The 16,533-nt window shown below is 41.6% G+C and overlaps 1 protein-coding gene across 6 annotated transcripts in view; it reads left to right on the top strand.

The window, feature by feature from the left end:
• TANC1 (tetratricopeptide repeat, ankyrin repeat and coiled-coil containing 1) overlaps positions 1–16,533 on the top strand; it is a 243,775-nt gene that overhangs the window by 47,679 nt on the left and 179,563 nt on the right. For 5 of the 6 annotated variants that reach the window (XM_039237555.1, XM_039237554.1, XM_039237552.1 and 2 more), the window contains exon 1: positions 9,512–9,566. The exons of the other annotated variant lie outside the window; for it this stretch is intronic. The gene's annotated coding sequence lies outside the window, so the exon portion shown is untranslated. Of the gene's footprint in view, positions 1–9,511; positions 9,567–16,533 lie in introns of those variants that run through there. 6 annotated transcript variants of the gene reach the window in all.

The raw sequence follows: 16,533 nt of genomic DNA, 5'->3' as shown, positions 1-16,533 counted from the left end.
AGTGAATATTTCCCTCTTTCCCCCTCCCCTCAGCCCCTGGCAACCAGCCATTCTACTTTCTGCCTCTGTGAGTTTGACTACTTTAGATACCTAATATGAGTTGGAATCACATAGTATTTGACTTTCTGTGAGTGGCTTATTTCACTTAGCATAACCCTCAAGTTTCATCCATGTTTTAGTATGTGACAGGATTTCCTTCTTATGTTTTTGTAATGTTTATTTACTTTGAGAGAGCACGTGCATTCGTGTGCAAGCGGGGGAAGGACAGGGAGAGAGGGAGAGAGAATCCCAAACAAGCTCCACACTGTCAGTGCAGAGTGCAACTCAGGACTTGATATCATAAACCATGAGATCATGACTTGAGTGAAGGACGTTCAACTGAGTGAGCACCCAGGTGTCCCCCCTCCCCCCCGCTTTTTTTTTAGGGCTGAATACTAGCCCATGTGTCTCTATACCTCAGTTTCTTTATTCATTCATCTGTCAGGGGACAGTTAGGCTGCTTCTACAGCCTTGGCTATTATCAGTAATGCTGCAATGAACACTGGAGTGCGGATCTCTCTTTTGGGTCTTGATTTTAGTTCTTTTGGATAAATACCCAGAAGTGGGATTGCTGGGATGCTGGAATAGACGCTGTAAATAAATATATGTATATACATGTGTATGTATATATGTGTGTGTGTGTGTGTGTATAATTTCACTCTCTTCCACAGCCCCTCTTGTTCATGTATTCACTGTACTTTATCATAGGAAGTTAGTACTTTTTGCTATACTAATGCCTTACTGTTTTTGATAATGTGTTCAGTAACTTTGAGAATTATTTTGAAGCAAAGTCATCATTTTCCACAAAGAAAAAAAGAAAACACGCTTTTATTCGCTGGTCACTCACAGCAGCTGTGTCATTGAGGAAGTGTTGACACTGCTTTTGGTTTTTAAATGACTGTGTGTTATTCCTTCCCAGGACTGAAAAAATTGCAAGGTTGGAATTTTCAGGATTGTTAACAAGATCAAAAAGCAAAGATATAAAGCCAAGAGGGAAAAGTCTTTCTATAAAATGGTGGTGGAAAGCAGAAAATGCTAGAATTCTGTAGAAAATGATAGGTATTGCAAAAATAAGCTTTGACCAGAAAATGAAGGTTGCTGTTTTTCATGTTATTTTGAATTGGAATACAGTTTAGCCAGCTAGAGTTTTTAATGTTGTCGGATTTTTTTTTTAAGATGTTGATAAAAATGTACATATACATTTAGCTTTGTTAACAGGGTTTTAGAAAAGGACCTGATTTCTGCAGAGAGAAGACCTACCTTGTTATTCTTGTATTTGTAACTTTAGTAGCCATAGGTGTTAGCTTTGGAGTGGTTTGGAGAAGACTTTTTGCTCCCTTCCACCCAGAGAAGACACAGTTTGCTGACATTTCTCTGGCTTTCCTCAGCTTTCACCTTAGAACTAGTGAATGAGGGTGCTACAGCTTCAGCATACTCATGGTCAGCATGAGGTATTTTTCTCAGAGAAAATACATGTTCTGTTTTCTCTTGCTTTGTTGATGTTTTGTTGCTGGGATTTTAGTTTCTGATAGGTTAAGATTCAGGTCTTGTGACTTATTTGTATTCTGGCCAGAGGACCCTCAGCTTTTTGTGATCTGAGTCATTTCCTTCTGAGGCCCAGTTTGGGCCTGGAACTCCCCGCCAAGTGGTGGGGGAACATACATATCCCCAGTGGGGGCAATGTACCTACTGTGCAGCTGGGAGGAAGTCTAGTGTGCCAGGAGGAAAGAACAGGGGTCTTTAGTGATAGTGATCAAGCAGACAGTGGTCTGGAGTGGCCCAGAGCATCAGAGTAGCCTGACATGGATACCCATGTCTCCCGTGGGTTCACAGAAGACCTCTGGTCCCCTGGATTATTGCCAAGAGCAAGGAAGCACCTCAGGCCCCAGAGACTTGGAGTTTATCTGAACTGAGCTAGAGGGTGAGTTAGCCCTGTGGAATGCAGGAGAAAGATGTCGAGTTACTAGCCACAAGGTCAGGGCTGGTTAAGCAGCAAAAGCAACTTGGCCCAAACTGTTTAGATCTCTATTCTAGAAATTCTCGCTGGGTTGAACCAGCCAGGGAGGGTGGGGCAAAGGTCAAGAGGCTTCAGCTGTGGGAAGGAAGGGCTATAGAAGCTGAAAACAGCAGACCAGGCTGGGACATCCTGACAGCCTTGACCTCCACCCTCCTAAAATAGATTGTCAGTACTCTGGTAGGTCATTATAGCCTGTTTGTACAAGGAATGCGTCTGAGTGTAAGGGACATGGGTCTGAGTGTAAGGGACATATTCAACAACGAGGTTGAAACAAAACTGAGAATTGCTTTTGTGAATCTGGAAATAGATTTAGTTTTTAACTCAGTTTAGAGTTTTAGGTTAGTTAAGTTTAGATAAAAAATTCCTTGAGTCAAGTATAAATCATAGCCTTTCATTTATGGAACTACAAGATTAAGTTCATTAAAGTACTCTCTTTACTAATCCCAAAGCAAATCAGTACTTGTGAGTGCTATTACTTATCAAGACAAAAATATGAAGTTACCTAATAATCAGTTCTGAATAGATAACTGATTGAAGCCATTTGAGGTTGGGTTGCTTTTAGATGAAGGAAAAACTCACCCTCCCCTTTGTGGTTCAGATAGGTACATGCAGTTGTGTACAATTTATTCCTTGGCTCTGTTTCCCATATGGATTAGATTCCAAGATAAACAAAAGCTTGTCCCATTGTTGAATCCTAACATTTAAACTTTTAATTTTTAGCTCCTTTAAAGAGCAGGAAAATTCGTATCTTTAAACACCATAGAAATGCTAGGGCTTATGTTACCTATACCAAAATTAAAATTTAAAAAAAAGAGGAAGAAATGCTTGGGGTATCTTAAAACATTTATTTAAATCCCTCCTTCCTTAAGATCATCTGGCCTATAGAGCTTCTAGATTAAGTGAAGCAGTTAAGTGAACTGACAGAGAGTCAGGAGGCATCAGCTGTGAGATGCAGAGGTGAGGGGCATGGGTGTCCATACATGGTGTCCCTCTGCTCAAGGATGGTTTTTTTTTTTAATTTTTAAAAATGTTTGTTTATTTTTGAGAGAGAAAGAGCGTGCGCACACACAAATGGGTGGGGGGGGGGGGAAGTGGGGAGGGAAACAGAATCCAAAGTAGGCTTCAAGATCCAAGCTCTTGGTGCAGAGCCTGACACAGGGCTCAAACCCATGGACTGTGAGATCAAACCTGAGCTAAAGTAGGTCACTCAACTGACTGAGCCAGCCACCCAGGCTCCCCTGCTCAAGGATGCTTAAATCTGGTGAGGAGTTTAGCTTACAAATACAAGAAAAGGTAGATGAGAAATGACTAGTGTGTGGTGAGTATGGGAGTAGCCAGATGGAAGGTTCCTCATCAGAATGGCAATGCCAAGGGTTGTGTTCCTGCCTCTGAAAGTCAGTCCCGGTGTTTAGTGGTGGTGGAGTCCATGTAGAGTCAGTGCATTGCAGTTGGATACAGCACCCATTCTTATTTTTGAGAACACATGGATCTTACAGACCAAGGTTGGCTATGTGGGCATCTTCTCTCCTCAACAGAGTAGCTTGGAGACCCACTAAAAGTCAAATAACCTTTTCCTAGTGCCCAGGATAATCTTTCAGGGCCACTGAATGTGTTGTTTTGGAATGCCTTGGTGTCTTTGGACACTTTTGGGAATTGAAAGACTATTTAAACTATAACAGTTTATAATCTACTGTTTAGGATTTTATAAATTGTCTCCTGTCAGTCATAATTTCTCAGGGCTGTCATTGTGCCTTGATGTAGTAGTCATCCACCACCCTCTTAATTTACAATGGCCTGGGAAACCGGTATTTTCCTCCTGTTAGAATCCTATCCAAAAGAGGAAGAAATCTAAAAAATAAATAAGTATTAAAAAAAAAAGGGGTCGGTGCCTGGGTGGCCCAGTCGGTTAAGCGTCCGACTTTGGCTCAGGTCATGATCTCATGGTTTGTGGGTTTGAGCCCTGCGTCGGGCTCTGTGCTGACAGCTCAGAGCTTGGAGCCTACTTCGGATTCTGTGTCTCCCTCTCTTTCTGCCCCTCCCCCTCTCATGCTCTGTCTGTCTCTCAGATCTTCTTGATCCATTCATTAGTTGAAGGACACTTAGGTTCTTTCCATGTTTTGGCTATTGTTGAGAGTGCTACTATTAACATTGGGGTACATGAGAAATAAATAAACATTAAAAAAAGTTAAGGAAAAAAAGGGATAAAATAGCTCTCAGGGAGGGCCTGTGAAAAAGGTGTTGGATCAAGGTGGGGAGAGGCTAGGGAGTTCTCTTCTGAGCTGTGTGTGAATTTATTCGCAGATTTTGGCAGCAGCAAAGACTAAATTTTGGTTTGTAGCTGTTTGCTGGATAGTTGAGGTTGTTAGCTTATGACTTCTATCCTTTCCCCCTGACCCCCACTAGTGTGTAAAACTTCTCTCCCACCTGTGCCTGAAGCAATTTTATTATGGAAAGGAGAGAAATGAATTTTTCTCAGGGACAATGAGGAGAAAGTGAATGAAGGAAAAATGCAGGGCTGAGTCAAGGGTTTGGTCTGCCAGTTGACCATTATCTCAAAACTTATGATGGACTGATCCCTGTGGAAGGTACCGAGGGATGATGTGGAGCCTGTTTTCAAGAAGCTGAACGTGTAGTGGGAGAGAGAACTAACGGACTCCTAAAGTGAAAGTACTAGAGAAGTTTTGCATTGGGTGTGAGTTCAGAGAAGTGACTTGAGTCAGGAACTTTGAGCTGGCTGTGCTGGGGTCCAAGCAGTATTTGAGAAAGTGGCTATGCAGTGACATTGGAGAAAACAGCTACATTGGGAGAATGTAACCCCAGTGAGGAAGTGGCAGAGGTTATGGAGAGGTTTAGTGGCACATCTGGTAAACCCATTTCAAAGGAGGAATGGATAAGGGTGTGTGACTGGTTCACCATTGTGTCTGTGTGGTTGATTAAAATGCAGACTCTTAGGCACTACTCCAGATAGTATGATCTCCTTCTTATGTGGTCTGGGGTGGTCTCCAGGGATGGCCCAGATCATTCCGGTACACTGGCCTGCAGGACATATTTTGGAAATACTGGTAAAGGATGAATTAGGCAAAGCTGATTAATTCCCCAATGAGAGACAGGAATTGGGAATGAGGCATCCAAGCTGGGCTGCCTGATTTTTGTCACTATTTCAGAAGGACGAGGGGAGAGCAGGTAGCCCTAAGAATTAACGAACATGGAAGTGAGAATAAGCTCCTCAACTGGAGACTGGGTTCCTGCAGTCCTCACCCTTCACCCTCATACCCACATTCTCCTCCCTAGCCAGTCACTGTCATGTCATAGAATATAATGGTGCTAATTGAACTCCTATCTGGGCTCAGCCCTTTAGGAGCCAGCTGGTTTTATGCCTAGGGAAGTTCTGTTTTTTGGGTGCTGTAACTCCAGGCAGTTATCCCGTAATGAGTGTGTGCTTTGTTAGATTTGGTGAGCGAGGAAATATGCATCATCAGTTAAAGAAGAACAACAACAAACCTGTTAATACTGTTAGCAGAAGGACCCAGAGAAATCACAGGAGTAAATACAGTTTAGTTGATTCTTCACATATGGAAACCGTCATATTCTATAATCACTTCTTACATAGCAGAGACACTTGACCTAGGGATGTTCTTTACAGGTGAGCTTTGAATTGTTACCTCCTGTCATCCCCATGGCAGGGCTGTCCAGGGCATGCTTGAGGAATGACCCAGGCGGTCCCCACTCCTGTCTTCTCGCTGAGGGAGTGTGCCCTGCAGGCCACACCTTGCACTCACTTTAGTGATCACCAGCTGGAACTTGTTACTCACTTCAGCTTCCTCTAGCTCTCTCCCCGCCCATTTGTTGGTGCTACCACCCCTTATTTTAAGGCATAAATATTTCCTGCTGCCCCCCATACCTTCAAGAAAAAAGGAAACACTCTGGGGATAGAGCAGGGATGGTGGTTCACAGTTCTGGCTATACATTAAGATAAACTGGTCAACTTTATGAAGTATCAGAAGGTGAGCCTCATCCGCAGAGATTCTGTTCCCGTTCTTCTGGGGGTCAGAAGTTTTTTTTCATTTTTTTAAAATATATATATATTTTTATTTCTAGGAGAGAGAGAGAGACAGCGTGAGCAGGGGAGGGTCAGAGAGAGAGGGAGTCACAGACTGAAACAGGCTCCAGGCTCTGAGCTGGCAGTCAGCACAGAGCCCGACGCTGGGCTCGAACCCACGAACCGCGAGATCATGACCCAAGAGAAAGTCGGACGCCTAACCGACTAAGCCACCCAGGCGTCCCTGGGGGTCAGAAGTTTTAAAGTGTGCCAAATAGATTCTGATCTGGTGGCCACCTCACTGTAAGTTAGATGTAATGATATGACCCGTACATGTGTCTCAAGGAAAATGGAAGTTGCAGGATTTGAAATGAAAATAGGTAGTATTTTAAAATAATGGTTTTTGCTGCTCGTGTCCCAAATGCATGCTGGGTCCCCAAGGTTGTCCTTCCCCCATCTCCCTCCCTTATGTAAGCCTGCTTTCTATTAAGCACCAGCATTCAAAATGAAACAAAACAAAAAAACGAGAACATTCTTTTCCTTGCTTTAGCATTTCTGTGGTATTGTTTTCCACTCTGTCCATGCAGCTGATTGTGACCTGCACCTCTGTGAACTCTCAGACACAGCAGGCTGTGACCTCCATTGCCTCTCTGGGCCTCACGTTCTAATGGAACAGCGTTCGTTGCTGCAAAACACTGTACAACCAGGGCTTGTGGACTGTCACACGAACAAGTGGTCACACACTTCAGTCCATGAACACACACAGTAGTCCTTGTTTCGTGAGCTGAAGAGGCCCACTGCTAGCATTGAGGGAGAAACTTGAGAGGTAAAATTTTTTTTTGGTGAATAGTTACTTCTTTTGGATGAACAACTTGGGAGTCTCTTTGTTCATCCTTGAAAGAGAGTAAGGAAGTTTAGCAGGAAGTAAACCCTAAAAATTCTCAAACGCATTTTAAGTTGTTTTGTTTTTGTTTGATCTTTTTTAGGAGGCAGTTGGAGATTAGATCTGCAAATTAAAAACTAATGATTGGCAGCTGAGGGTTATCATTTACCTGGTCTCTAAACTCCAGTGTTTTATGTTCCATAAGAATTTTTCCAATATTTTATCACATAATGCTTGGTTTTCAAAACTTTCTTGGGCCCAAATTTCAGATTATACGTTGAAAGTGAATGGAACCCTTTGGATGGAGGAATACTGAAACGAAAGTAAAAAGTGCAAAGTTCTATTTTTCTTTAATCTAATACAGATTCTGAAGGACAAAAGGTGAAAACTCCAGGCATAGGTTCTGTTCTGAATTTGGGTAGGTGAGTGATGTAACTGGAGTTATAAGTAACTTCTCAAACCCTACTCAGAGTTCCTCTGGTCTCATTGACCTCTCTTTTTCCTTTCTATAATTACTGAATATGGCCCTGAAAAGCCATGTAGGGCCAAATACAGAATCTAAACTCTGTGATCTCATCACCACAAAAACAGGCTATAGGGACAGTCCTTTTTGCAGGAAGCTGCCTTCATTTGGGACCTCTGTAACTCTTTAATTTATAGTGGTGCCTTTGTGGTCTTGAACTTAGAAAGGACATTTCCCCCTGTCCTTACAGAAGTCGTGTAACAGATGGGTTGTTTTAGGGGGAGAAGGGGCCAGAGGGACAGTGTGTGCATAACTTGTTAAAGATGTAATTTTAAGGGTGCCCACACATCTGTGGGTCCCCTGGGCAGGTCTGCCTGACAGCCAGCATGTCCGGGCTGTGATGGATATTCTTTTATACTTGTGTGTTGGTATGGTTTGGACAGATGAGAAGCCTGCCTTTTCTGCTGAGATGTGCTTTAAGAAAGGAGGTTGGCTAAAGTACTCACATCAGCTGTTAGTGAGTGATTCCCTCACATCAGCTGTGAGGATGGAGTCCCTCCCTAGCTGCCAGAACTCTCTGCAAAGAGGCAGGTGATCCCTTTTATGGGCGAATAATAGAAGGCCGCCCTGAGATATTTGAGCTGCTGTTCACCAGGTGGTGCTGTCCTGCAGTGAATGCTTAAATACTATACGTGAGGTCAGCAACCTGGTGGAAGAAAAACGTGGGGTGCCTGGAAGCATTGGTAACATTTGTCGGCTGTCCCTGAACGTGAGATGGGACTCTTTTTTGGAAGAAACATTTGACCCAGGGCATCACCTGGCCCGTGTAGGTTTCTCCTCCACATTCTGCTTCAGTGAGATCTCTGCTATCTCTGAAGTGGAGGAAGACTTGAACCTTTGCCCTGCCTCTGTCCCTGGTTTCCTCCTAGAGAAAGGCTCCTGTGCTCCGTTCTCATCTTTGAAGTCCTGGTGGTAAGGGGGGCATGTCTTACAGACCTCCTCATTAAACAGACTTAAAGGGGAGAAAAGGCCTCCACCCAGCCTTTGCATGCACAAACCTATTATACTCTGCTGCCCTGCCAAGGTGCTTTTCTTGGCCTGAACGTGACTACACATGATTCTGTCCTTTTTGGCAGTGAAGCCTGGAAGGCATTGACTTGGACTGAGCCTGATGGCTGGTGTGGTTGAGCATGGAAAGCACCCTTGCAGAAGAGCATTTCCCGGAGAAGGAGACCGAATCAGTCATGGGGAACCTCTTATTGGAGTTCTCCTTTCAAAAAGCCTGCATTGGGCATCTTCTTGTGACAGGACCGGGAGGTTGGGATGGAGGTGACAGGTAACCCCGCCCTGGGGAGACTAGTAGGAGGGGAGGTCAAGGTGGAAGGAAGCACATGCTAGAGCTCAGGTCCCCGAGAGGCTTTTTGAGCTCAGAGGAGGGGCTGATGGGATTGTGTGGGGTGGGGCAGGGCATGGGGTGGGGGGGATGTTTGAGCTGTGTGTGGAGGATGACTAATTTCCAGAGTAGGAGAGAGGTGCTTCAGGATGAGGGACCCGGGAGAGCAGAGGTGTGAAATTGAGTGCTGTATTCAGAGTGACCTGTGTCCAGAGCTGGGACCTGTGAGGAGTGAGGCGGGAAATGTGGGAACTTAAGCACCCTGAACGTTTTAGGGAGGTTCTGGGCTCTTTATCTCAAACCTTTGAAACATTTCTCTGTGTAGTGGGCTGCAAACCTATTAGCATCACTTAAAAGAAAACCTGAGATAAGAGAAGTAAACAGATACTTCAGTACTTTACTCCAGACTCCTGGTCAGCTTGGATAGAGGGCATCAGAAGAAAGAATGAATTTTCTTGGTTTTCCATGCTGTCACCCTGCTTTCCATAAGAGTATCTATATGGGTTGACTCTCGTCTCTATTGTGGCTTGGTTGGGAGTTTCAGGGAGGCTGTAGCTGGTTTTATAAACTCTTTGCTTCTCATCTCCTGGGGCGACTGTGCTTACATGTTGTCATTTTTCCAGTTCTCTTTCTAGCTTTCTGTGGTTGACTTGTCCAGAGGAGCTTTCTGGTGCACCCCAAGTGAGCCAGCTTCTTTCTCTTGCAAGCAAGTGGAGTCTAGGGTGAGGCAAGGTGAGTGAGACCCATGGAAAAATCCATCCTCTGACAGACCAAGTTTTCTAAGAATGGTTATTCTCTGAAAATTTGGAGGACTTTGAAAGTAAATTGGGTTTTTAGTTAAAGAAATTTAAGAATTTTAAAATTTGGTGTCTTAATTACTAGGTTAAAGCACTCTTACTAATAGAGATGGTTCAATACAGTTTTTTCTAGAACTTTTCTAATTTTTTGGGTCTCTCTTCATGGTTTCTAGCATGGTACTTTTCCACTGAAAACATAAGTATGTGTTGTATGAATAGCTTAATACCTTAGTGCTGACAGTCTGCAAATACAGAAGTCCTGTTATGTTATTCTGAGATACGTCTTTTCCCTTTCCTGGTTTTCGGGAGGATTTTTTAGTTGTGCTCCTTTAGGAACTTAGGAAAGTCGCTAAACTTCTGTACTATGGTTTTCCTGTACTGAAGTTCCCTATGTAAATTTTGAAACAAAAATACCTACCTCAAGGCTTCTGGTGAAGCTGGAGGCTCCTGATGGGTAAAACTTTACCTCTGTTCAGGGGTGCTGGGGTGGCTCAGTCAGTTAAACATCTGACTTTGGCTCAGGGCATGATCTCGTGGTTTGTGATTTCAAGACCTGCGTTGGGCTGTCTGCTGTCAGCACAGAGCCTGCTCTGGATTCTCTCTCTCTCACTCTCTCTACCCTTCCCTTAATCAACTCTCTTTCAATCTCTCTCTCAAAAATAAACATTAAAAAACTATATGTATACATATAAAACTTTTGTTCTGTTCACATTGTTATATGCATTCCCTGTCTCTAATGTGTAGTGGTTAGTAGGACTCAAATATCCCCTTTCCTTTAAGAAGAGAGTTCATTGAGAACAGAGTCTTCAGTCCCATCTTAAGTGAGCACAGCTTGGAGGGCTGTTATTTATGCTCCACTGCTCAAGAGTTGAGGCTGTGGAGCAAGAATCCCCAGGAGGTTCAGGACAGAGTGGTTGACTGAGGGTTCTGAAGACTACCCCAGTTCCCTTCTCTTCTCTGTGAGTGTTGGAAGGAGCCCCCATAGGAGATGAGGGTCAAGGTTAAAGCTTCTTCCAAACCTCTGTGAATTCTCAAAACATCCATGTAAAGTGCAGGTGCCCTTGGCCATCTGTCTTGTGTGGCTTGCTGGCAGGATTTCATACTCTGCACTCACCCCTCCTGCCATGCCTCACTCGTCCATGAAGAACACAGTGGTCACATTGCCTCTAAAACTTTGGGAGAGGCTGCCAAAAAGTAAAGCTTGTCAGAAGGAGCATGGCGGGGGAGTACCCATCAGAATCTAACATAAAGCTTTAAAAAATTAGAATATTTGAACTCCCCCTAGATGTGCTAAGCTAGAATTTTGGGGATGGGGAGGGAGTCTCTACTATGTATGTTTATTTTTTTAAAGCTCTTCAAAAGGTGATAGTGTATAACTTCTTGAAAAATATTATGTTGAGTAGACTTAAAAACAAAGAAATTCTTTCTTAGGCTGAGCAGATGTTTGGGGGAATTATTTTTGAACTCTACTAACTAGTTTAACCAGTTTATACAGCCAAGCCAAACATTCCCTTGTTGTGCCATAATTTGCATTGTAGAACCATTTTATAACTTTAAAATTGCCTGGGACAACACTTTCTATGGTTGTAAGTGTATGAAGAACGAGAAAAATGACACTGCAGAACAATATTCTAAATTTAATAAGAGTTAAGGCATATTTAGAAATCCAGGTGGGAATCTGCTTAAATGGAATTTTGCCCAAAGTATGCAGAGATTTGCATATTGAAACCAAAGCTTTTGGACCTGTGGTAACACCTTTTTCAAAGTAATATTGAAATAGCAATTTAAATGTATTGCCCTTAGAGATTTATTTGACAAGAAATTTATTTAGTAAGGTATACATTTTTTTTCCTCTTCCGGGAGATATCTTGGTAGTAGAGAATTAGCTAATTTTTCTTTTTTCCTTCCCTGGGACCATCTTCAGGAAGTAAGCAGGAGCTTAATAGCAAAGATCATGTTAAATGTATTTTAACTATATCTCTTTTGCAAATTCCCTTCCTCTGGAAGAAAACCTTGCAACTTGTTATTTGAGGTTTTAATAATTTGATTGGTTTGATGGAGAATAAGTTTCTATTTCAAGATCAAAGAATCTTACTGTGTCATAGAACCTTACAGATGACCTATTATCTGGTTTTTATTGCCTCAACTTCATGGAAACTGCTCTTATTAAGGTTACAAATGGCTTCTGCTAGGACTCTTGGCATGACTTTTCTGTAGCACTTGATACTACTGACCACTCATTTGAAACTTTCTCCTCTGAGTGCCTTTGCATCATTTTTTTTTTTTTAATAAGTTTTGTTTTTGAGGGAGGAGGGACAGAGGAGGGGCAGGGCAGAGGGGGACTGGGGACAGAGGATCCAAAGTGGGCTCAGCACTGACAGCAGCGAGTCACAGTGAACTGTGAGATCATACCCCGAGCTGAAGACAGATGCTCAATTGATTGAGCTATCCAGGTTCCCCTTTTGCATCATTTCTGACAACATTTCTTTAATTTATTCTTAGGTCCTATTGTGTCTGCCCTTAGATGTTCATGTTCCTTGGACTTTAACCCTTGGTGGTTTCTTTTAGTTGGCTGAGCCTCTTGGGGGGACCTAAATACTTCGTGGTTTTAGCCATCACCCACATGTTAATGACCCCCAAGTCTTTCTGTGAGTCATCCCCTTGTCTCACACAATCTTTTGGACATTTCTACTTGGATGACTCCTGTTTACTTTTAAGTAAGGATTTCTAAGCTCCTTTTCCTCCCATTTCATGCCTGCTTCCTGTTTCCCTGCCCTTCCTCCCCCTCCACAAGGCACCTCATTTCTAGGCTTCTGTCTGCTTTTCCCACATTGGTCATTGCACTATTCAAGCCAGGAATGTGACTCATCCTTCAGCCTCCCTCAGTCATCCCATATCTGAATTTGCAATTAAATTGTCATTTTAATAACCTAAACAATAAAGGAAAAGGCCATTCCACTGACATTTAAATATTACAGGCATTAAAAGTTGTAGTAGGGTTTATATAAGCAGTTAGAATAACATGAGACAGTTATGGCCGTTTATATAATATACGTTTTATGCTCAGCATAGTCCTAGGTACTTGTCATGTTATTTCTGTTTTTCACAACTATTCTATGGTATCTCTATTACAAGTGAGGAGTCTAAGCATCAGAGTGATTAAGTTACTGGCCCAGGATCACAGGACAAGTAAAGCATGGTGGGGTTGGGACTGGGGGATTTTCAGCTTGTGGGTTGGTTTGCCAGACTCCAAAGCCTTTGACACCATGTTGCTCTGTCTTGCTGTGTTCCCATAATACAGTGGTGCCATTATAGACTTCTGGTTGGTAGGTTGACTTTGTTGAGGACAAGAACTGGGTGTTAATTCAAATTTGTGTGTGCTATATATATATTTTTCATAGTAGGTGCTAAAGACAAGATTGTTTTTTAAAATGGAGACTTTCTAAAGCAATGTTTATTCATTTATACTGAGAGAGAGAGAGTGCAGGCACAAGTGAAGAATGGGCAGAGAGAGAAAGAGAATCCCAGGCAGGCTCTGTGCTCTCAGCGCAGTGCCTGACACGGGGCTTGATCCCAAGAACTGGGAGATCATGACCTGAGCCGAAATCAGGAGTTAAGACACTTAACCAACTGAGCCACCCAGGTGCCACTAAAGACAAGATTCTTAATGGCAAAGGCATGGGCCATTTCTTCTGTGGCTTTATCTGGGTTCAGTTCCTGGTTTGTCTCTTAGCTGTGCATTAGCTGGGTAGCCTGAGCTTAGGATGGTGGGATCATGCTGCTTATCTTCCCAGAGTTCTTATGAGAATCAGGTGAGACAGCAGAAGAAAAAGTGCTTTAAAATTTGGGTGCATTTTGGGGAAAGTGTTTAGTTGTGGATGTTGATAATTGATTGCTCAGATGAGCCTAAGTTTTTACTTTAATTCCATTTAGTCAACATAGTATTTATATTAGTTTCAGGTGTACAGTATAGTAATTCAGCACTTCCATACATTGGTCAGTGTTCATCACTACCAGGTCACTACTGAATCCCCATCATCTGTTCCCCCCCTTCCCCTCAGGTAACTATCAGTTCTCAATAATTGAGTCTGTTTCTTGGTTTGTCTCTCATTGTTTTCCTTTGCTCATTTCTTTTGTTTCATAAATTCCACATGAGTGAAATCATATGGTGTTTGTCTTTTCTCTGACTTATTTCGCTTATCATTTTAATGTCTAGCTCCATCCATGGCAAGATTTCATTCTTTTTTATGGTTGAGTAATAGTCTGTTGCATATATATACCTACACATATGTAGGTATGTATATATAACCTCATCTTCTTTATCCATTCATCAGTTATAATTTGGCTATTGTTGATAGTGTTGATATAAATATAAGCGGGCATGTATTCCTTTGAATTTGTGTTTTTGTACTCTTTCGGTGAATACTCAGTAGTGCAATTGCTGGATAATAGGGTAGCTGTATTTTAGTTTTTTGAGGAAACTCCATACTGATTTCCACAGTAGCAGCACCAGTTCACATGCCTACTAATAGTGCACTAGGGTTCCTTTATCTCCATATCCTTGCCAACACCTGTCATTTCTTGTGTTGTTGATTTTAGCCACTCTGACAGGTGTGAGATGATAGCTCATTGATTTGCATTTCCCTGATAAGTGATGATGAGCATTCTTTCATGTGTCAGCCATCTGTATGTCTTCTTTGGAGAAATGTCTATTTATGTCTTCTGCCCATTGCTTTTTACTTTTTTTTTTTTTTAAGTTTATTTATTTGATAGAGACATAGAGACCGAGACAGCACAAGTCGGGGAGGGGTTGTGCTGCACTGCTAGCACAGAGCCTGCTGATACAGGGCTCGAACTCATTAAACTGAGATCATGACCTGAGCCAAAACCAAGAGTCGGACATTTAACTGAGCCACCCAGGCACCCCGTTCTTCTGCCTGTTTCTTAACGGGGTTATTTGTTTTTTGGGTGTTGAGTTGTAAAAGTTCTTTATATGTTTTGGATACTCACCTTGTATTGTGTAAGTCATTTGCATATATCTTCTCCTGTTCTATAGGTTGCCTTTTTGTTTGCTGTGCAGAAGCTTTTCATTTTGATGTAATCCCAGTAGTTTAATTTTGCTTTTGTTTTTCTTGCCTCAAGAGACCTATCTAGAAAAAAGTTGCTAGTGCTAATGTCAAGGAGGTTACTGTCTATGTTCTCTTCAAAGATTTTTATGGTTTCAGGTCTCACTTTTAGATCTTTAATCCATTTTGAATTTATTTTTGTATATGGTATAAGAAACTGGTTCAGTTTCATTGTCTAGCATGTTGCTCTCCAGTTTTCCCAACACCTTTTGATGAAGAGACTTTTCTTTATCCTATTGGATATTCTTTCCTGCTTTATTGAAGACCGACCATATAAGTTTTGGGTTTATTTCTGGATTTTCTATTCTGTTCTATTGATCTGTGTGTCTGTTTTTATGCTAAACCATACCGTTTCGATTACTACAGCTTTGGTTTGCTGTTTGTTTGTTTGTTTGTTTAAAATTGTAAGTAATCTCTACATCCACGTGGGGCTGTTATAACCCTGAGATCAAGAATTGCGTGCTCTACCTGCTGAGCCAGCCAGTCCTTGAGCATGGAATGTCTTTCCATTTTTTTTGCATTGTCTTCAGTTTTTTTTTTTTTTTTATCAGTATTTTATAGTTTTCAGAGTATAGGCCTTTCACCTTGTTGGTTAGGATTTCATTGTTTTTTTGTGCAACTGTAAATGGGATTGATTCCTTAGTTTCTCTTTCTGGTGCTTCATTATTAGTGTATAGAAATGCAACAGATTGCTATACTATTGACTTTGTATCCTGAGACTTTACTGAATTTATCCGTTTTAACAGTTTTTTGATGGAGTCTTTTGGGTTTTCTATATACAATATCATGTAATATGCAAATAGCTAAAAGTTTTACTTTTTCCTTAGTAATTTGGATTCCCCTCTTCTTGTCTGACTTTTGTGGCTAGGACTTCCACTACTATGTTGAGTTGAAGTGGTGAGAATGAACAACCCTGTTCTGTTTCTGACTTTAGGAGAAAAGCTCTATTTTTCCCCCATTAAGGATGATACTAGCTGTGCTTTTTTTCATGTATGGCCTTTATTATATTGAGATATGTTCCCTCTAAACCTACTTTGTTGAGGGTTTTTAGCACAAATGTACTTGGTCAAATGCTTTTTCTACATCTATTGAAATGATAATGTGGTTCTTATCCTTTCTTTTGCTAATGTGGTATATCACATTGATTTGAGAATATTGAACCATCCTTGCATCCCAGGAGTAAATCCCACTTGATTGTGGTGAGCGATTTTTTTTTTTTAATGTACTGTTGAATTCAGTTTGTTAGTATTTTCTTGAGAAATTTTGCATTTATGTTCATCAGGGACACTGCCTGTAGTTCTTTTTTGGTGGAGTTTTTAATCTGATTTTGGTATGGAGTAATGCTGCCTTCATAGAATGAATTTGGAAATGTTCCTTCCTTTTCTGTTTTTTGGTGTAGTTTGAGAATAGATATTAACTCTTCTTTAAATGTTTGGTAGGATTTGCCTATGAAGCCATCTGGGAGCTTTTTTCTTTTAATTAAAAAAATTAAATTTCTTTGCTGGCTATCAGTCTGTTCAAGTTTTCTTTCCTCTTGTTTCAATTTTGGTATGTTTTTAGGAATTGATCTATTTCTTCTAGGTTATCCAACTTTTTGCCATATAGTTTTGAAAAATATGATTATTTATATTTCTATGGTGTTGGCAGTTATTTCTCCTCTCTTTATTTGTGATGTTATTGAGTCCTTTATCTTTTTTTTTTCTTGGTAAGTCTGCCTAGAGGCTTATCAGTTTTATTGATTACCCCCCCACCCCCACCCCCAGAGAACTAGCTCCT

The sequence above is a fragment of the Hyaena hyaena genome, unplaced genomic scaffold (assembly GCF_003009895.1).
Source record: "Hyaena hyaena isolate Hyena2069 unplaced genomic scaffold, ASM300989v1 scaffold_126, whole genome shotgun sequence".
NCBI classification, from domain to species: Eukaryota; Metazoa; Chordata; class Mammalia; order Carnivora; family Hyaenidae; genus Hyaena; species Hyaena hyaena.
The sequence above is the reverse complement of the archived record's forward strand: the minus strand, read 5'-3'. Positions and strand labels throughout refer to the sequence as shown.